At 35.4% G+C, this 23,590-nt stretch overlaps 1 protein-coding gene across 5 annotated transcripts in view; it reads right to left on the bottom strand.

The window, feature by feature from the left end:
- The window catches only part of LOC145662461 (uncharacterized), a 153,483-nt gene that overhangs the window by 85,596 nt on the left and 44,297 nt on the right, over window positions 1–23,590 (bottom strand). For all 5 annotated transcript variants that reach the window (XR_014127049.1, XR_014127048.1, XR_014127046.1 and 2 more), the window contains exons 2-3: window positions 19,691–19,896; window positions 9,409–9,521 (exon numbers count right to left, since the gene is read on the bottom strand). The gene's annotated coding sequence lies outside the window, so the exon portion shown is untranslated. The remainder of the gene's footprint in view (window positions 1–9,408; window positions 9,522–19,690; window positions 19,897–23,590) is intronic.

Genomic DNA, 23,590 nt, shown 5'->3' on the forward strand with positions numbered 1-23,590 from the left:
TGGATTGAGTCTACCAAAAAAGAAACATTAAGCGAGAAACGTTTTCTTAAGACGGATTCAGTGTTCTGAAAAAGAAACGGTAAGAGATAATGAGAAATATTTTCTTAATACGGATTTAGTGTTCCGAGAAAAACAGTAACAAATAGCGAGAAATGTTTTTTAATATGGATTCAGTGTTCCGTAAAAAAAAAAAAAGAAAAAACTGTAAGATATAGCGAGAAACATTTTCTTAATATGGATTGAGTCTACCAAAAAAGAAACAGTAAGCGAGAAACGTTTTCTTAAGACGGATTCAGCGTTCCAAAAAGAAACGGTAAGAGATAATGAGAAATATTTTCTTAATACGGATTTAGTGTTCCGAGGAAAACAGTAAGAAATAGCGAGAAATGTTTTTTTAATATGGATTCAGTGTTTCGTAAAAAAAAGAAACTGTAATATATAGCGAGAAACATTTTCTTAATATGGATTGAGTCTACCAAAAAAGAAACATTAAGCGAGAAACGTTTTCTTAAGACGGATTCAGTGTTCTGAAAAAGAAACGGTAAGAGATAATGAGAATATTTTCTTAATACGGATTTAGTGTTCGGAGAAAAACAGTAACAAATAGCGAGAAATGTTTTTTAATATGGATTCAGTGTTTCGTAAAAAAAAAACTGTAAGATATAGCGAGAAACATTTTCTTAATATGGATTGAGTCTACCAAAAAAGAAACATTAAGCGAGAAACGTTTTCTTAAGACGGATTCAGTGTTCTGAAAAAGAAACGGTAAGAGATAATGAGAAATATTTTCTTAATACGGATTTAGTGTTCCGAGAAAAACAGTAACAAATAGCGAGAAATGTTTTTTAATATGGATTCAGTGTTCCGTAAAAAAAACTGTAAGATATAGCGAGAAACATTTTCTTAATATGGATTGAGTCTACCAAAAAAGAAACATTAAGCGAGAAACGTTTTCTTAAGACGGATTCAGTGTTCTGAAAAAGAAACGGTAAGAGATAATGAGAAATATTTTCTTAATACGGATTTAGTGTTCCGAGAAAAACAGTAAGAAATAGTGAGAAATGTTTTTTTAATATGGATTCAGTGTTTCGTAAAAAAAAAAAGAAACTGTAATATATAGCGAGAAACATTTTCTTAATATGGATTGAGTCTACCAAAAAAGAAACATTAAGCGAGAAACGTTTTATTAAGACGGATTCAGTGTTCTGAAAAAGAAACGGTAAGAGATAATGACAAATATGTTCTTAATACGGATTTAGTGTTCGGAGAAAAGCAGTAAGAAATAGCGAGAAACGTTTTCTTAATATTGATTTAATGTTCCGAGAGAAAACGGTAAGAGATAGCGGAAAACGTTTTCTTAATATGGATTCAGTGTTTCGAGAAGAAAAACGTTAAGAGATAGCGAGATGGATTCAGTTCTCCAAAACTATTTTTCGTCTCCTATAAATTATGGAAATCTACCCCTAGTAGCAAGAAAACTTTCGGCCAGTTGGCGCGTGCTTGGCTTTTGGCTTTCTACGCTTGCACTTGAAACGCATGCTTTCATACAATGTCTTTTGTTGTACTTGCAAGCGATGCTTTAGACCCTTCGCAGAGCGTCATAGCATCACTTGCCATTCGTTGGCTATTGACTTGTCTCGACTTGGAAAACGCTTGCATCAAGCTTGAATGGAACATTGAATGCAAGGCTGGCCCCATATAACTTCGTTACTGGAATCTATTTTGCGGCATGCTTCCACGCTTTCCAATCAAACTTGATGCAAGCTTGGCCGACTTGCAATTCAAGATTACAGCAAGTGGTTTGCAAGTTCGTCTCTGCTACTAGGGACAGATTCCAGTTTCAGCATTCTTAGCCATAGAGCAAAAACGATAATAGGTACCATCGACCTATGAATAGTCTCCAATCACCACTCTAATATCTGTACTAAAACTGAAAATGATAGAAATCTTTCATTGTCCGGTTTCAATATTAATTTCTACAGACCAAAAGCTGTGTGTTTGAACAGGTCTGATATGTATTCAGCGTCCCAAAAATAGGTTCCATATCGGATCTTATATCTCTTTACTGAAACCGGACGCGGTAGATCGTTAGATGCTAAGTTTTTATAGTTTAGAAGTCTACTATAGTTTCACAATGAAAAATGAAACCCTCTTATTGTATTATAAATAATTATGATTTTAATATTAACTGTCCCCATTAGAAATTGACCAGAAACTGTATGCAGTTGGCTAAGAAGAGAAGTCAGTGGAGAGCTTTTGTGAACGCGGCATTCAACCTCCGCATTCCATTGGCCATAGAGTTAGTTAGTTAGTTATTAGTAATTGACCGTGAAATGTATCGATCCATTATCTGTCCCATGATTAGGTCGTAATCAGAAATTGCGCCCATTATCGGGCCGAATGCAGTATCTTTAAGATGTATTCAGAAGGCAGGATGTATTTTTTCTGCTACAATAGCCTTGTTTTCATAATGTATTTTATATTTGTCAATGATTCGATGTATTCTTTTACTATGAACATCAATTTACAGTGAGCAAAGTATTAGAATAAACAGGGGTGCCCACAAGGGGGGGGCTATGACGCAAACTGCGTCATTGGAATATTTGGGGGGGGTTAAAAATCTATATAAATATGTTTGAGAGGGTGTAAAAATTAATCGAAAAGATTTTTTTTTCAAGGAAGAACACCTACGGATAGGCAATTGAGGGGGGGTGCGTCATGGACATGAGGGGGGGTGGGCACCACTGGAATAAATATGGGTTTGCATTGATGTCTTAATTGATTGCTAATACCAATATTGATGGCTATAAAACGTGAGCTATCTAAGGTAAACAGTTGCTTATTGTGCTAAGATTAGAGAAGCTTATAGAAGCATTTTGTAGTACCTTAGTGATGTTACGTAATTTAGATCGATGTGCCAATCTGGATGATCTGTTGCATCTTACGTGAAAAAGAAAGCAATAATGAAGATGAATGCAATATATTACGTAGTCGAAGATAGATACGAGTTATAGGATAAACTAGCTAAAGAGTATAAAGAAGTTGGTTTCTTCATTAAATTATGCAGTTGCGGTTCTTGAGGGAAGATTCTAAACCAGAAGAGAGTTCTGAAACTTACCAATCAACTAATCCTGATTTAGTGCCATACACTTTTTGAAAATTTTGCAAAATTAAAATCTGTCTTGAAAGAACACACAATGTGAATATATAGTGCATCGTGACAAACATACTGCTCAATCCGTAGAATGAAGTTCAGGAATGTAGCTATCAACGCCACAGTCGTCTAGCAAAGTTCATTGTTTGACAAGAATAACTTAAAGGCGAGAGCAACTGGTAGTTAGTGTATAGGTAAGCAAACATTCCTTTTTAACAAGAATTAAATTGTCACTATTTGCATGTTCTGTGTGCGACTATAATAAGAGAGTTTAGTTGCAAAAATAGCCTTAAAAAGAAGTAGTTTAGAAATAGCGGGAGCTCAAGACTTCTACAAGAGAGAAATCACATCGGCAGTGGTGGCGAAACCGCTTTCACCTGCACTCCCAGCTTTGGAGTGTCCATCAATTGTGAGACACAAATATCACAGGGGAAAAATGAACGAATTTATCATTGCATAGTCATAGGCTTATATCAGCGGCGCAAATTATTTGCGACGCAAATCACAATAACAAAATATTTGTGAAGCTGAGAAACAATCCTGTGGAGGATCAGGGAGCAGAGTTGTCTCCAACATTGGGAGGCGGACAGATTTGAGGCTTATTCTGGGGGGAAATCAATTTAATACCACTTTCTTTTGTAGCAATCGGACACAAATCACATTTTTCCCCCCAAAAAACACATTTCAAATCGGATTATTGGGGGGACAGTCCCTCCAGTTCCAAAATTGGAGGGGACATGTCCCCCTCATCCCCCTAGGGGTTTGCGCTAGTGGCTTATATCCTGTATATGTCTTACATACGAATTATTTAACTTAATTTTAAATACTGTGCTCAGCACAAATAATTCGAGTAGGCCCTAATTCAAGAAGAGGAAAACATTTAATTTTTAAAAAGAAGTTTAACGCCCCATGGTTATATTTGATAATGAATTAAGTGGTGAGATGAAGAAAGTGCGAGGAAACAAAAGAACCCCGAGAACAACCACGCACACAATATTTGTTCACTACAAAGTTTACTTGAAGAGAGCCGGGATCGAACTAGATACCCTACGCAAATTGCGGAATCCCCCTCATCTTTGGTACAATACGTGTCAGACTTTTCCTGTGAGAATCAGATTAAATCTCACCCACCTTCATTGTGTTCAGCACGTGTGACCACAGAACTTGCAGGCTCCCCTTAATTTCTTTTTTTGCAGCCCGTTGCAAGGAGGTAAAATACAGAAGTTTTCAGTTACGGTAAAGTGTAATCAAGTTGTACGTAAGACATGTTTAAAGGACTGTTCTGTGAGGCGGGTGAATGCTAGAAATATCCAAGTCAGAACTATGAACAGAGGGTAACATCAAGAATCACAACTTACACTTTATTTCCAATGCACATTAATCAGGATTGTAGAACTAAATACTAAATAAAATATTAAATATATGTTCGGTTTTTCCTGTCATTTGCAGTGATAAATGTCCATATTTAAAAAAAAATCATTTTTCTTCATATGAATTGGTAAGGCATGTGACTTCGTAAGTACATTGTAGAGCCGCCCCTACCTACAAATTCATTCACACTCATATAGAAAATACATATATAAACTAGACATATGACGGACGAGTAGCAACATATCTCTGATTATTTTTATATATGCATGAATTTCTAATGCAATATTACTACTGCAGAAGAACCTGGTTGTTGTGAGAGAGGATGATTGCATGTTGCTTGAAAATATCCTACTATATTTATATCTACGATGGTGGTAATCCTACTTGTACAGACAAACATATGTCTTAAAGTCGGATCTTCTTAATCTATTTCGATGGAGCTTTAAATAATTAATCATTATGCTGCTCGTACTTAAGATTGCGTCTGAAATATGTCATTTCTGTAAGTCTTTCCATCCAATGATCATTCCACCCGCTCATTTTGAGCTCCTTACAGGGGTGACCACAAAGGGGGGCTATGACGCAAACTGCGTCATTGAAATATTTGGGGGGGGGGTAAAAATCTATATAAATATGTTTGAGGGGTGTAAAAATTAATCGAAAAGATTCTTTTTTCATGAAAGAACACCTATGGATAGACAATTGGGGGGGGAGGGTTCGTCATGGACATAAGGGGGTGGGCACCACTGGCTCTTTATAACAGACTATCTTAGCACCAGCTAGCACTTAGTCAGTTACAATGTGTGCAAGGTCTCGTCCAGGAAGAAACCGAACTTCCTAACTGCAATAGTACTCACTGGCGTCGTTAGCTTTTAAATATTGGGGACACATGCAACATTTCACATGCACAAGTTTTTCTTTAATTCAACTATGGTTTGGTTTGGTTTAATTTGATACAAGAAATTTATTTATTTATCGTAAATCACGTAAGCAAACAAACTATATATATATATATATATATATATATATATATATATATATATATATATATATATATATATATATATATATATATATATATATACAGTGAAACCTCCCTTAACGGACACTCTCAGATACGGACGCGGACAGTCCTTTTTTTCCCAAACGTTTCAATAACCTCTTCATAACGATATATTACAATCTTTTCTCCATAAGTGTATCTCTCATGAGTGAACCATCAAACAGAACAGCTGAACTTGCATTTTTTTTTTTTTCGCAATAAACTGCTTTCTGGCGGAAATCCTAGAAAATTTCGAATAAGCAATAACACTTATGCAGGGTTAGTCGTAAGGCCAGGAATTCTATGCGAAAGATCTTCCCTTCCCTAAGAAATTGAATTCTTTTCGTCTGGACCTTGCATCTTTACCAACAGTTTCATAGATAACAAAACAAACATTGTTTTACAATAACATTTTCAACGAGCAATATTTCCTCTCTTACTTTTTTGAAAAGAAACTTTTTTCTTTTACTCATGATACTGGAACAAGTGTGGGTTGGAGTTTTCCCGGCTTCCTTTTTCATTTTCTCTAAAAGGATATTCTTTGTGGTTGGGCCTGGGTCAATAAACATATGCACCCCCAACAGCTTGCCTTTTCATCCATACTGTCAACGAAGATACAGCGCCAGTGCACAAACACACATACACATGTTTCTTCTGCAATCGTGCTGAGGATTTTTAGAGGACACTTGCTAATGAGTTGTAGAGGAAAGAGCATGCCTTTTTCGTTAAACATTGCCCAGCAATAATATGATTTAACAGAAATGAATTTCTCCTTCATCCCTCCCAGTAATACAAATGTGTACTAAATAAGAGTATTTTCATATTGAATTTTACGTATTTACGCTAATACAAAATGTATTTACTAATATTACAGCATACAATTACCGTTATGAGAAATTAAACTTCTGTAACCTCTCTATAGCGGACACCTCTCAGTAACGGACAAAACTTCATGTCCCATTGGTGTCCGCTATTGAGAGGTTTCACTGTGTATATATATATAGTGGTTCAAGAGTTATTAAGCCACTATATATATATATATATATATATATATATATATATATATATATATATATATATATATATATATATATATATATATATATATATATATATATATATATATATTTATATATATAAAGTGGCTTAATAACTCTTGAACCATCCGACCGATCTTGATCAAAGAACTCCCTCGTTGCAATATGATTAGCTTATGTGGTTTCGGTGCGCGAGAATTGGGTTTGGTTCTCGATAGAAGGAGATGTGGTTCGGACCAAACGTTAAGATGTAGATTTATGTATCATATAGTCTTGCTGGTGAACGAGACACTAAACTGTAAAGCAAGCAACCAACTAATAAATATTACCGTTTCTTACGAAGTTACACTTAAGCAATTTACAAATTCGACTTGCGTAAAATTCAAGCTACATAAAGGTTGAACGCATTACTTACGTAAGTCGGCCTTACTATACGTAAAGGCTCAAAGTATTTAAACAGAAAAAGTAAATAAAAGGAAAAGAAATGAATGCTATCTTATGTTCAGTAATAATATGAGTATTGCTGTGTATCTACACGGCACAATATTCAAAGATTTCACAAAATTCTTCTCTTGTTATTATTTTTCTTTTACTTAACAACATTTATTTGTTCTTATATCTGTTTACTTATTTTATGTGATACTTTTCGATCTTGATCCATTTTATCTGTTTCATCTGAGAACTACCAATTTATTTGCTTGTAGTTGAAGAAAGTTACAAGCAAATAATACAACTTGTAAGTTTAACATTCCATCCTTAGGGCCCGAGGCTAATGGAGATGGTAATAATGATAATAAGGGAAATGAAGAAAATGGACATAAACGGGAAAAATCCTGTAAAAACCAACACCAAAAAGCCTACATCAAAAATGAAATAAAATATTTAAGTTTTACGTCCCACGGTTATGCCGGCTAGGCTAAAGGAGATGGCGATTATCAGAAATGAATGAAATGATGGAATGAAGAAAATGGAAGGAAACGGGAGAACTTCCCGAGAAAACCCACACACATTATGTTTGTTCACCACAAAGTTCACTTGGCGCGGGCTGGAATCGAACCAAGGACCCCACGTACCAGAGGTTAATGATCTACCACTGAGCCACCGCGTCCACTGTATACTGATTACACCAGTATGCAGCAATAAGGTATGTAGCACATTTTATGGGACGAGTTCGCGAACTTAATTGTCAAACTTCATATATTAAATACTATAGTATGTGAGTAAGCAAATTAGTAATATTTTGTCTTGACAAATACTTACTTCCAAAAACTAAACACCTTTCGAAATCCAGGAGATTCAACTTCCCTCCGCTGCGGGCGTCAATGTATTGGCCCTTTCTTATTGAATGAAGCTACCATTATTGAAAGCATATTGGCGAATTACCTAGCATCCCAATAATAATAATAATAATAATAATAATAATAATAATAATAATAATAATAATAATAATAATAATAATAATAATAATAATAATAATAATAATAATAATAAAAACACTCAACCGAGTGTTATTCGGCAATTAGACTGGGCATTCCTCATTAAAATACACTTGTTCGTATGTTTTTCTATTAAACCTTCCCTGGGCATTGGACTGAGGTAAATAGACAAGTATCTTGGCTGCCGCAATCCCCAGATTTAACACTCCTAACTACTTTCTCTGGGGTTATGTTCAGGACAGGATTTATGCAACGTCTGGCACGTATAATTTTTTTCTGACACTAAAAGAAAGAATAAGGAGCAATAGCAAAAGTGACAGAGGACATGTTGAAAAACATATGGATACACTTTAATACCGACTTGATATTCCGTAGACAATTAATTGAGTACATATAGATGTTCTTTTAAATAAGTTCTTTTTTAAGTTTTAGATTTCCCAGTGGTTGCAGCAAACAGCATATTTTTATCTTTGGTAATTGTTAGGGCAAGAAAGACATTAAAATAGCAAGTTAAATAGCAATCAGTTAAAGACACAGGAACATATGTACCAGTGCTAAAAATATAGGGTAAAGATTGGTAATATCATGATATAAGTAATTTTATATTAGTAACTATCATGTCATAATCAGTCGTAGAGTTGGAAGGGTTCTACGTTTCCCATTGCCTAATGTGTAACCTTCCAACTCCACGTACGGTTAAGTTGTGGTAGCTGCTAATACAAAATTACTTATGTCACGATATCATCAGCTTCTCCCTATTATTTTCACCTAAGGTCTTTTCAAGAGAATACATGGATCAACTAGCTGTACAGATTCCACACTACAAAATTATCTAGTAACAACACAACAAATGATTCAATAAATAAGATTAATGTTATTCATGTATTTTTCAATTAGTACAACAGATAAAGCACAATACATCTCTATGATATATCAAAAACAATACTTACCTCCAGTGGCGTATTTACGATTTTGTTTCGGAGGGGGCTTTGCTAACTTTCGGGGGGGCTTTGCCTGAAAATGTGAAAATTCAGCAAGATATTTCATATACTTTACTATAGTAAGTAAGATTTAGGGGGGAATTAAGCAAAGCCATGCCTCCAAGTAGTAGTTTGTATGTTATTATATTTATTTTTCAGTCAGGGAAATAATTTGTGTTAACTATATTATCCGAATCATATACTCCCACCAGAAACTAAACCAGGATCTTCGTATGAAAGGTCAGAAAACGAACAATTTAATCACAAGAAAGAAAGTTCGGAAAAGTGTAAAGTAGAATCCTACAAGGGAGAAGGCAGAAATATGAAAACTACTCAAAACTTACTCACTCTCTTAGAACCTACATATTTGGTTTATACGTTTTCGTACCTGTGGATCTCCATCAAACACTTTAAAGTCAGAATCATCTGTCAACTTGATGTTACTTCTCGTGACACATTCTTCCTTTTAAAGTCCTTCCTTCATTCCGATTCTTCAAGACTCTGGAATAATTTAATATTGTTCAATACAAAATATATTGCCTAGAATTACATTTTTATTCTTTAGACGATTTGTGATAATAAGTTTCCTTCTGTCATCTAAAAACGTAATAATATACTGCCTAGGTATACATATTAATGCTTACCTTCAAATTTGCACTGGAACAAAGTTGAAATCGTACATGTAGGTAAATAACCCGAACTAGTGAGAGTTTCTTTTTGATATATATATATATATATATATATATATATATATATATATATATATATATATATATATAACAGTGGTGGATCTAGAAGGTAAAAACTAGGGGCCTGCCAGAACCCAAACTACTCTGATGCAAATCCCGGGGAGATGAAGGGGACATGTTTCCCCAATCTTGGAATTATGGGGATCAATAATCCGATTTCAAATGTGTATTTCAGGAAAAAATGTGATGATTTGTGTCCGATTGCCACAAAGGAAAGTGAGATGAAATTGATGTCCCCTCCCCAGAATAAGTCTCAAATCTGCCCGCCTCCCAATGTTAAAGACAACTCTGCTCCCTGATCCTCCACAGGATTGTTTTTCAACTTCACAAATATTTTGAGCATCGCTTAAAAAAAAAAAAAGGAAACGGTCTTACTTGTCCCCCTCCTCCCTTAGTGTTGAAGAAAGATTTGCGCCGCTGCCAAACTATGATAAATTTGAGTTTACTATAGACTGTCAAAAATATAACTTAGGTTATTTTTGTCACTCAAAAAACGGGAGCTTAGGCCACCTAGCCCAGAGCTAAATCCGCCATTGATATGCAGTATAAATAGAAGTAACTGTACGCACTGAGTACATTTTTTTTTAAAATATCACGGAAAATTAAGAAATCTGATCTAAATCAACAAAGGAATTTAATTGTTGAAAGGACGTGAAAATATTTTTACGTGCAAAGGTACTCGTCAATTACTGTAGATAAAAATGGATTTATTAAAGATATTTAGCACCTACTCTCCAGTGACGGTATGTCTTCATCACTGAAAAACTAGAGGCGGTATGCCTTCATCACTGAAAAGACAGAGGCGATATGGCATAACACTCACTTCATGGCATATCGTATCACTTCGATCACTGGTTATTTCTTTTCTGTAATTATTAACTTCTCATGATTATAGAGTAAATGGTTGTTTTAAAAGCTAAACATCCCTTTTAACATGAATGTGAACCTATAGCTTAATGTGGGATCCGAACCACATGAGTTTCCAGCTGGATTTGAGCCCGAGTCTACTGCACTAACCACGTAGTCACAAGGAAAATGTCTGAAAAAATGGGGAAGTCAATATGTTATCATGTTATACAAATATTCCTTCATTAGGGAACGAAATTCAAACTTGATATTTTGTCTTACTTTTGTCATGCAGCACCTGAGAGCAGGAGTGGCGATTAGGGGGGGGGGCAAGAGGGGACAGTTACATTTTGAAGTAACCCCTTAATGTATGTAGTTTCACTTGGAAATGTAAAGTTTTTGTATGAATTACTGGTCCACAGAAAAAAATGGCGCTATATAAGTTTGTCGTTGCGAGAGTATGTATTGGTTATTTGTCTTCCCGTGGAGTTAAGAAAGTTACAGGAATTGCATTTTAATTGCAATTCAATGCAATTAATATTGCAATTGCGTATTTCTTTAAATATCGTACAATATGCTTCTAGTACTTACTGTCTTTCATTTTCTAAGAGTAATAACATACATTTAATGGCATGTGTGGAATTAAAATATAAATTATTCATTAATCCCCAATTTCAATATAACTTCTACAAAACAAGCCTCATTATTCATTGCTATGATTAATCTTATCCTTTCTATTTATTTGCTTTGCAAATTTGTTATTAAGTAATCTGATAACACAAGTTTCCAGACAGGAGCAAGGAATCAAATCTCTTCTTACACCTTCCTTGTTTAAGAGTACAAAGGGCTAGTACTACTTGCGTTGCTCTTGTCAGTTTACTTAATAAAATATGAAATACGATATACAGTATTTTAACAGATAAACATAGTAACCTATTAGTTATACAACCTTTCGTCAAACAGTGTTAGAAACAACCAGGAAAACTAACATTGATATACAAATATTCAGATCATATTTTGCCCCTTCCCCACTTTTAACATCCAATCGCCGCCACTGCCTGGGGTACGGGTAAGTTGCCTTTACCTAGCACATAATGTTGCAATAATTTTTTTGACATAATTTTCCCTCTTTGTTGAGAACACTTCTTTTCTGATCTCTTACTAAATTTTCGCGACGGCTGAATGCTCTGTCTGACTCAGAAACTTTCTCGGAGTTAAAAAAAGCAAGTATGTGATGACGTTTAAAACACTTTCTTCATGGGTACTGACGTAGGGAAACAATACGATTTGTTGTTTGCTTTTATATATAGGCGTATATCTGCATTTTATTTAAACAGCATCGCATAGCAGTTTGCTTCAGAACGTTCTGAAAATCCGATATGAATGAAAAATTAGATCACAAATCCGAAGCAATTATGAGCATAATTTACTACTACCGAAGTGAACTACTTTTACAACAGAAAACAGTATATTCTAGTCTTCTCTTCGTGATCGATCTCATACACGGTTAAAGTTCCGTGATTCATGTTCTCTACAAAATCAGACGATTCACATTAGGAGTTTTTTTTAGATTCTCATGCATTCAAGCTACTATTTTATTTATCTATATATTAAAATGCTAGGTTTATGTTTGTCTCCAAATAAAAGTTTATATGGTTGTCTCCAATCACTTCGACAACGAGAGCTCAAAAACTGCAAGTGTTAGAAACTAGCCGTTTTCACTGATTGATTCCAAATTTTGTGTAGATTGTTCGGTTCTAATTGAATATTTTTTAATAGCCCTTATTTCTTTATTACATTTTTAGGGGTACATTGAAAATGTTGAAATTTCTTTTTTTTAAAGCATAATATCCTACGAGTTATATATTCCAACACAACATAGTTGTATGTAGGGTTTGTATATCTCTCAGGCGTTTATTTCATGGCCAAAAGATAATGAAAAACGATTTCTCGAGTCTAACATTGTAAGATGAATCTTTATTGTTTGGAGTGTTTTGCCCAATATATTACTGACATTATAATTAATTGTATATGTAATGTATTTGCTAATTACATACTTCATGCAAGAAAAAAGTAAACACTGGTCATACATGAATTAGAAACACCAACCGGAAGTAGGCTCAAATCTTGCAAACGGTGTGAGACATTGAAAAAATAATCGAAAAAATTTCCCCATTATGGTACCCCTTGCCGACTTTTACTAAGACGTCTTTCACTTGTGTCTGTAAAGGGACATGTAGATATGTCGTGAGGAATGACAAGGAGATTCATGCTCATATATGAATGATGCGCACTGTAGAAAGCACAGGTTCAGCTAGTTTATATTATTAATATGCATATGCCTATCAACCAGTTCTTTAACAATCTTTATAAATAATTCAGAGAGACGTCGAGCATCTGCTGTTTATACCTCTCCTTTTTAGAGATTTTTTTTTTTGTACATATAAAATGACGGGTAAGTGCTTAATATACAGGATGTTTCTGATACGGTATAAACCGGAAACTTCACATACGTGTTCAGGATCCCAAAATAAGGAAAAAGTTCATCTGTAACTTTGGTCGGAAACGCCTGATTACTGAGAGGTCGATCCAAGGTTAATAGTGATATTAGCCGTAGGGTGGCTACACTGAGTAAAACAACAGTTAAACTACACATAAGTGTTAGGGCATCAGTACAAGAACAAAGTTTATCTTCGACTTGGGTTAAAGTAGTCTAATTAAGGAGACAGGGACAGTTTAAATAATTTGAAATTAATCGTAGGTGGCGATACTTGATAAAGCAATCGACAAACTTCGAATAGCTACGTGTTCAGGAGATCAATACGAGAAAAAGTGTATATATGCAACTTTGGTCGGAAACGATTAATTACGGAGATTGAAAGTAATTCGTGGAATAGTTACCTTCACTACAGAATAGTTACCTTAAATTGGCCCCATTTCTGTAATTAGGCGTTTCCGATCAAAGTTGCACTAAGGTTCTGAACACGTATGCGAAGATTGTCGGTTGTTTTGTTCAGTACAGCCATCCTACGATCAATATCACTAATTATCTTAAATTGGCTTCATCTCCGTAATTAGGCACTTCCGACCCAAGTCGCAAATATACTTTTTTTCTTGTACTGAGCTCTTAAACACTATACGAAGTTTGTCGATTTATTCCCGGAACACCCTACATACCCATATAGCTAACACCAAACTACACAAGGTCATAAATATTTAGTAAGTTCATAATGACAATAATAATTACATGCTAACATGGCAGTGCCTCAATTTGCAATCACTAGCGTAGCGTAGTCGCTAACGCTCCCACCTTCGGTGTAAACAGTCCCGAGTTTGATTCCCGATGGGGGCACTCAGTCGAAAAAGTGTGAAAAGCCATCCATCTTGAATGAGGTTTTTCTGGGTTTTCCTCATTCACACCAGGCAAATGCCGGGGTGGTACCTAACATATAGGTCCCAGGCCCTTCCTTCGTTCCCTAATTCTTTCTTCCTTCTCTTTCCCCAAATAGTGTGCTCGCCGAGGGACGTCATCAATCAAACGCTACGGGCCAATATGTCCATAGATGCCGAAAACCCACAAATCTAAAAATCCTAATCCTAAACAATTTTCAATCACTCTTTCAGCTGTTGTATAAATTTGCTAAAAATACAGTTTTCTGACACTTAGCTTCGACTTTAGTAGTAGAGCATTCCTGATTTTAATACACTGGCACCTAATATTTTTGATACCATAATTTTTTTAAAAAAAGCATTAAAAATATAATTGCATCTTTCTTGAGAATTCCGTATATTAAAAGTTTCATGGACATTGTGAACGAGAGTTTTGTGAACTAACAGATAAACACCTTTTCTGAGTATTTTTCCACGGAGATTTACCTTCGGATCATCACAAAGCTTTTGCAGCAGATTTCTGTAATAAGTCCGAGTCACTCTCTATGATCATGCGTTAGGTAGTCAGTAAGGATTACGCCCAGAAAACTGGAAACAGGATCTTCTTGGCAGAACGCTGCACATGGGTTTTTATGAGTGAGGAGAGGGAAATGCTTCCAATGTTTAATCATAACTTTAGTTTTTGTGTCATGGTGATGTATTCGTATATATCGTAAAAATCGTTCTTCGGGTACACAGAGTGTTGTTGCTGCTGAAAAGGTTAGCACAGCTCGAAACTTTTACTCATTCTATTATATGTCATACCTTCAGTGGCGAAGGGTCGTAAGAGGCCTTGAGGCCCGGCCTATCCATTTACTTTCAGAAATTATAATTTATAATTAAATTATTTTCCTTGCACAGAGCGTATGATAATTTTCTAAGTTGAAAAAGAAAAAAACGTTTGATAAAGAAATCGTGGTTAGCAGCACTGCTGGGAGGCTCACTGAGCAGTGTCTCAGGTGGCAGTAGAACTACAGCCAAACTACTCTGAAAATCTCGCGAGAGAACGTGTTGGTAATTACCTGCGAAAGAGACCGGCCTCAGTGCTTATCGACTTTCGTTTCTACATAAAGCGTTTCTCTCGAGACCTTCGATTTCGATTCGATATGTCAAACAAATAAAGAGCAAGTGAACGTAGGGCCCGATTCCGTACCATCTTTGCTTAATTTTGCAGACTCTAACGCAACGCAAAAGCTGGACAAGCAATTCTAAAGGTGCTACGCCTATTATCGCAAACTAATGCCCCTTTATTCCGTTACGTTGTTCCTATTAAAGAATCTTCTATGTTAGTGGTCTTTTGAAAATTAATGTGTTATTAAGGAACGAATACCAACGCCTATGTTGAAAATAGAGCAGAATGCAAGAGAATTCTGCATGCATTGATACAAAAAAATATTTGGAGTTGTTAACATATAAAGAGAAGCGTATGAAAAAAAAAATATATATATATATATATATATATTTAAGTATGATTCTGCTTTTAAAGGAGAATTAAGTGACACACAAAATGACTTGATTGAATGCTTGCCATGTGTTTTGAACAATATAATTAAAGACGAAATTTTACAAGCAGAGTTTGTTTCAGTAGAAGTAGACTAAACAACATGGGCCTTATGCAGAGGCGTTCTGACGCGTAATTAGTGCCATACTAAAGAGATCGACTAACATGTATCCTACAGTAGTCAGGCCTTTAGTATGATGCTAATCATATGTCAAAACGACTCTGCATAAAGCGGCATATGTTTCTTGTAAAGCGCAGATAATGTGATAATCCATCTTCCCCACCCGATCACGCCCAATTAAAACAATTAAACTGCATTACGGCGAATTAAGATAAGCTGAGAGTCACATACGTGAATTTCATTATGAAAATTGAGATCCGGATCGAATAAGTGCTGTCGATGGACTACAATTACTTTTAATTTATGTGAATTTGTCTTCTTGTGTTTCTGTAGTAAAATATTTATGTCTAATCTGTTTCATTTATTATTATTATTATTATTATTATTATTATTATTATTATTATTATTATTATTATTATTATTATTATTATTATTATTATTAGTAGTAGTAGTAGTAGTAGTAGTAGTAGTAGTAGTAGTAGAGTAGTAGTAGTAGTAGTAGTTGTAGAACATTGGGCCTACCCTCTTGAAACTATCACTCTTCGCCACTGCATACTTTCAAACCTCTTGTGACTGGAAACATTACATATTAGTACTTTAAGACACGAGATCATTTATTGTGTCAATTTCATTCATATAACACAACACTTTCCATTCGAGAACAAAAATCTCATTGATCGCCTCTCCTATGTATATATGTAAGACTATATGACGATCACTTGTATTAGGAATGAAATGAAATCTTTAAGTTTTACGTCCCGCGGTTATGCTGGTTAGGCTGATAAGAAATGAATGACATTGTGGAAGTGGGAGAACCCCGGAAAATCCACGCACACGGTAATTGTCTTCCACAAGTTTAGTTGGGCGAGCTGGGATCAAACCAATGACCCCAAGCACCAGAGGTGAGCGCTCTACCCTGAGCCACCGTAGCCTCACTTGTATTAAGGTTTATAGTAAGAAAAGAAAACAGAATTGACAACTCAAGTCTGATTAAATAACATGGGAAATCGCTTTGCAGACATACGGCAAATAAATGCATCTCCAATGAGGCTAAAACTTTTATTGAATACAATTAGTGTTGTACAGAGACGTTTGTCACTTTTTAAGTAGTGTTTCCTTTTCTAGCTTCGTTATTTTTCTGAGTTCTATACAATGCAATTTTCACATAGTGTTTGTGGTTTAACTCTGGCTAACGTCTTCAATCCAAGAGGAAATAGAGCTAGATGGAGTGCTACTCAAAAAAGCCACATCCTTAGATTTTCCACGAATGATTATAATTGTATGAATATAAGTGTGTACGTGTATGAGTTTCATAAATCAGTATGTAGTTAGTAATTCCACAATAGATCGTTATTTCTCGAAAGAAAATGTCTCGAATGAAAGAGTACATTTATGAACGAAAATGTAATATTAATAAAAGAAAACCACTTGATCGTGGGACATAAAACTTAAAGATTTCATTTCAGCTGTGGTATTTTACATTTAAAGTTTGTATAATATTGTTTCCTAACCGAATATGAAAGGAGAGGAAATGTTCTCAATCTACAGGTTAAGAGAACTCAGTCATAATAATAATAATAATAATAATAATAATAATAATAATAATAATAATAATAATAATAATAATAATAATAATAATAATAATAATAATGATAATGAACTCCTTGACTTACTCCAGGGTTTGGACACACATGATTAACAAACATTTCACCCAAACCGCTTTGCTGCTATTGAACTAGGCTCTATTTTCAAATATTTCTTAAACTACCTCAAATCTTCTTTTGACTTTGTGCACTAAGTTTTGTTTTAGTCAGATACGTCTGAGTTTGTGATAAATGAATGGAAGTTACATTTCCTGTAATGTATAAATGTATTTTTCACACTCTTTTTACGTATTAATAACTGATGTAAAGCTGGTTGAATCTGTGAAATTACGGGCTTTGAGTGATTGTAAATATTAATAATAGTAATAAAATAATAAAAGAAATGCAGTAACGATTTCCTAGACAATAAAATTTGATGAAGAAAATTAACTTAAATGATCATCGCTTTATACGGAACTTACAAGGAGAAAGCAGACTTTGGTAAATGAACTTCGGGGTCGTCTTTCGCGAGGTAGTATTCTACATTTAAAGAGTTCATAGGGAGAGCGCAATCCAGAAATAGCGAAGAAAAAAAAGGCGTCTTAAAGTTTCCGACTCGCCGTATATATGATACGATGCATGGAGTTTCCAAGTGACGGTATGGCAGAGGAGCATCTACGGATCACGTACGAAGGTTCCCGGGTTCGGTTCCCGCACGAGCCAACTCCTTTTGCTTTAACCAATAAAGTAGTAATTTGTAACTGCTGGTAAAATATTAATTCACCACATGTTTATAATGCATAAAACAATAGAAATGTTCAAATCAGTTGTAAAACCTTTCAAGTTCCATGTTAAGTAGCAATAAAATGTAACCTATCCCGTAAATATATTGATACCACGAGTTATATTATGGTAACCACAGTCGTGTAAAAAAAATGTTCTTGACACTTCGAGTCTATATCTCTGAACAGGGTGCGAATTAACCGGAATTTTGCAAGAGTGGATTGATTGTACTTCGGACAGACGACAATAGCATGGGAAACTATGACAGTTGTAGCCAGGGGCCTCATTTAGGAGCAGGAGGGGGCAATTGCACTTCCACGAATTTGAGGAATACATATACTTTAATGGATTGTCTACTAATATACTAGTACAAAACGTGAAAGTATTATGTCGTATTACTCTTGCCCCCCTTAAGCGAAGTCTGAAATGACGCCCCTGGTTATAGTATATATCCAGTACTACCAAAGGGAAATCCCCCTCATCCCCCTTGTAATTCGCACCCTGTCCACAGATATGAACAGGAAGTGTCAAGGACATTTTTTACACAACGACTATAATAACCATAATATAACTCGTGATATCAATATTTTACGGAATAGGTTACTGATAGGTTTTACAACTGATTTGAACATTTCTATTCTTTTATCCATTATAAACATATGGTGAATAAATATTTTACTTGTAGTTACAAATTGCTACTTTGTTGGTTAAAGCAAAAAACAAGAAAAAGTTGACTCGAGCGGAAATCGAACCCGGGACCCTTTACACGTGAGTTGTAGATGCTCCTTACTCTACATTTTTTTACGCGTCGTATCATATGTGTGTCGAATGGGAAACATTACGACGCTTTTTTCCGCTATTTCTGTCTATCGCGCATTCTCCGTTTGTAATATTATCACTTTAAATGTCCACTACTACTTCGCGAAACATGGCCCCGAAGTTCATTTACCAAAGTCTGCTTTCCCTTTATTAGTATCTCGTTTAGACTTCCATGAAAGTTTTTTTTATTTTTTTTGAAATTACATAACAGTTTCTGTTCAACAAGCACTGATCGGCGAAGACAAGTTGTTACCGAATTGAACTTTGAGTGGGAGCCCTGGGAATCCTGCCAGGTCTGAACTTTTAACATGCTTCAATTTCAATTCCAGTCCAAGCGCAAATGTTTCCATGACAGGGAATTGGAGTAGGTGAATGAATGGAGACAAATATTTACAAACTTACTTTCTTCAATTGTTCCAGATTTGATATTTTCAGTTTATTTAAATCATTTTCTAATTCATGTATGCTAAGTATTTTTCTTCCTTCTTACCGTCAGTATATAGTAAAATTACCGATATATGTGTAAATTATACACACAAATTACTGTCATTGATATATGGTACACATTGGACAACACACTCCAATAATGGAGATAGTTTTAGTTCATCATCAACTTCACAGGAAATCCTGTTTCCGTGCTGTCCAACCCTATCAACTGACTTTGATTACTAGAATTGATACGTGTAAGGTGCGTGCATCTCTCCGGGTGTTTGTGACATCGATACGACTTAATGGAGTTATTTATAGCAGTCAACTGGGGAGATACTTATACTGGTAACCGTACCAACTGATGAACACTGTCTACCATTATCAGCCACTAAGAATCCGATCCAACCTACCTCCATAAAATATTTTCTTTGCTGCCAATAGTAGGTGCTCTCATTTTTCTAACTGTTGAAATTTCTCCGCTTATCTTACAGAAAAGTATGATTTATGGCATTTTATGCTTCTTCTTGAGTAAAACAACAGATACATAACTATGCAGATTATCTTCTTATCTGCTCCTTCGTGAAGGAAAGGCTTTGTCCTTTTAGTGGTGTGGATACTGGAAGACAAAATACTAATTAGTATCATAGAATAACTCATTACTTGATGAACATTATTATTATTGATCTCAATCGTGGCTAAGCGGTTAGCTAAAGAGGCTTTGGCGTGGAAGACGCCGGTTCGATTCCCGGCTGCAGCTCATGCAGTTCGGATTCCAGCCTTGCTGCTGAAGGAGACGTTAAAAACTCAACTCAACAACAACAACAATTATTAATTATTATTGATGGGCAAAGTAAAATAATCACTGTATAATTCTCAATTATGTAATTTCAAGGAGTGAGATATTAAGAAAATACTATTGTTATTATGCGGGCTGTTTGCTGTGGAAACGTATTTACTATTCGTGTACAGTAAGAAAATATGTACCCTTGCAGCAACTCAACTCGCAATAGCGAAGGATTTTAAATACTGTTAAATAAATTTGTATTTGTAGTGTCCTTATCTGCACTTCAACATGCATTTACACTATATAACAGTTGATATCCCAATCAGTGGCGAGGCTTGAGAGGAGACAGGGTAGACAGCGTCTACCCTTTAGAATTCTATATGTATTAAGCCATTAAGCCTAAATTACTAACTTAAAATTTTGTAATTTAAAGATTCTGAACTTAAAATTTTCTATTTCTTTTTTCTTTTTTCTTTTTTTTTTTTTAATGCTGTCATATGAAAGACAGAAAGCAAAGTGTCTCGCGAAACCTTGAACATTATTTCTCTGCTGCATCCATTTAACTTGTACAATCCGCGGCAAAAAACCTGCAACATGAGGATGTAAGTTTATTATGAAACTACGCCTAACAGCACAGGGAATGAACATAACGTCTAAGTGGAACGAATCACGCCAGGATAAACATCGGCCTCCTCCCGTGCACACTTATTTTGGAGCAAAAGACTTCGTCATTTCACAATAAACTTATATGCTCATGTTGCAGGTTTTTTTGCCGCGGATTGTACCAACCTATAGAGGCGTAGGAGAAAAGAAACGTGAGAAGTTAAAGTCCAAACTGTGTTGTAGTACCTGCGAAAAGACATTTGCTGTTTTGTCTACGTTTAGAGGGTTGCCTATCTTGTTTATTTTAAGCTGGATTTGTCAGTGAAAGAAACAGACCGCTATTTCTTCTTATTTGTTTTTATTTTAAACCATCTTTCGAGCTCCCTCTATAAAATGTTAAATTGTTATAGCGTACCCTTGTCGGATATTAGTGTATATATGTATTGTCCCTATGTGTCTCCAACATCAGAATAAAAAAAGACCACCCCTAACGAAAAGTTGAGACGTATTGGCAATTCCATCACTTTTATATTTTTCGCGAGAATGACAAGTACTTTTACATGTCCCGGTAAATGCCCCCCGAGACCACCTAGTTCGAATTAAAAAAAAAAATAAAAAACGCTTCGTCTTGGTCTGGGGCCTAGACCAAGGTACCCGTGACCAAATTTTTGTAACTCGGTACACTCGTCTGATCCCCAGGCCGCACATATACACAAAGACAGACAAACACACAAACAAACTCAATTTTATTTATATTAGATTCTTCGCTCAATAATTGTGCAGATGAAAGATTTGGAAAATACAAAAATCTGGTCATTGTAGAACTAATGAATTATAGAAAATTTAGTATATATCAACAAATTCTTCCATACGGCAAACTGAATGACTTGGTATAAACCTTTCCTAACACTTTTTGCTCAGATCAGCTTAAGAATGAACTTATCAACTTATGTTGTGATAGTAACGAACACATTTCTCTTCCCGAATACATGAAATATATTCCCAGTAATGAACTTCAAAGCGTATATCAGGGAGACAACAAAGCTGCTAAATATGGTATTGAGCATTCCATCAACTTCAGTTTTTTGAAAACATTCATTGAGCCCCTGAAAAGAGTGAAAACTTACTTAACGAACAACATGACAAATTATGAACACTTCCAGAATTACGGACACTTACAATAACGAACTTGGTGTGGAAGCTTTGTAGGAAACCTGAATCCAAAGAAAGAGCTGTTAATATTTTTGCCGAAATGAATAACAGGGTATGGAGCAGATTTACAAGACTGTAAGGTATTAGGTAAGGTAGGCCCTATTTGGTATTAGGTTAGGTGTTGTAAGATGTTTTACTTCTATCGTTTTTTTTTTTTTTTTTTAACTTTACAGCTCATTTCTAAGGTATTTAGAAATGACTATCCCTAAAGAGGGTATGGGGAACTAATGCCCCATTTGTAGCAAATGTGGTACCATTCAGAAATCTATACTTCGGAAAAAGAAATACTATACACCAAATTTCATTAATTATAAAATTTTATACTTAAAGGAACAGAGTAAACATTTATTGCAAAGAATATTGAAAACTCAAACATTAATACTATAGTGTGTGTGTGTGTGTGTCTGTCTGTCTGTCTGTCTGTCTGTCTACCCAGTTTTTTACAGCACGCTTCGCCACTGATCCCAATTAGCCACTACAGTCTCATAGCCTCATTGATGTTCCTGATATAGCTTCAAGTGCTTGTCATTTCAAATAGAATAAGAGTAATACAAGACGGAAAACATTTTATTTAAAAAAAAAAATATTTCAAATGAACATTAGCAGCTGACAGGGTGTGACAATGTCAGTTAGCAAAGAACAAACACAAAGTACATTCAGGGCTTAAAATCTAGGCCGTACTCATACATATTCTATACAGGGTTGAATTCAGGGCGTAGCCCGGGGGGAATTTTCCCGCAGAAAATACATTCCCCCCAGAGAAACTCAAAATTTCAATCACAAAATGTAGCAATTACTTCACCCAAACTCCCCTCCCCCGAGTAGTTCACATTCCCCTCCCGGTAAAAATGTCTGAATTCAACACTGATTCTATAGCGTTGAATTACGAATTTTAACATAAACAGTGCACAATAAGTCGGCTCTAGGATTAGAAAGAACAAGGAAAATAAGGGTGGTAAAATTAAGAATAGATGGATATAGATAAAGATAGTTAGTTATAGATATAGATAGATAGATAGATATTGTAATGTACCACGTGCTTGTGTTCACAAACATTCTACAAGTGCTCTTATTTATAAACAACGAATACGTGCACTTTAATACGGAGTACTACAGCTGCAGACGTCGGAGACAACAGTGATACTACCAGTCACGTGACGACGATGGAACAGCAGCACCACCGCCTCACCCGGAGCATCTATATAACCGAAATGATTGCATGGTTAGGTACGAGTTTGCAATTGGACGACCCTCCTTTAGCTTGCTCGAAGCTCTAGAAGCTACCCAACCCTAAAGTCTCTAGTTTGCTGTGGAACTCTAAACTTCTCTTCCTCCTGCTTAGATTGCTCGGAGCTCTGTCGGGATTCCCAACCGCAGTCACTTAGCTTGCCCGGAACTCTGTGACTTTCAACTCTCTCTCTGCTTGCTTCGAAGCACTGGGGATTCCTAATCCACTCCACCTAGCTTGCTTCGGAGCTCTTTGGAGATTCTGCCCTAAGCTACTTGGGCCTTGTATCACTTTTCTTTACCTTATATTAGAGAAGTTACGTCATCGTAATATTTCTGTAAAATACTGTTTATAGAGGATTTTTTAATAATAAAAACTGGTAGTATGGGACTATAATTTACTTTACCAAGCTCTACTTACCCATACACAGGGAGAGCTTTACAATATAGCTTAACTCTCCACGATTACGCCCTACGGTTAAAG

Source organism: Thermobia domestica, chromosome 10, assembly GCF_964235325.1.
Source record: "Thermobia domestica chromosome 10, izTheDome1.hap1.1, whole genome shotgun sequence".
NCBI lineage: Eukaryota > Metazoa > Arthropoda > Insecta > Zygentoma > Lepismatidae > Thermobia > Thermobia domestica.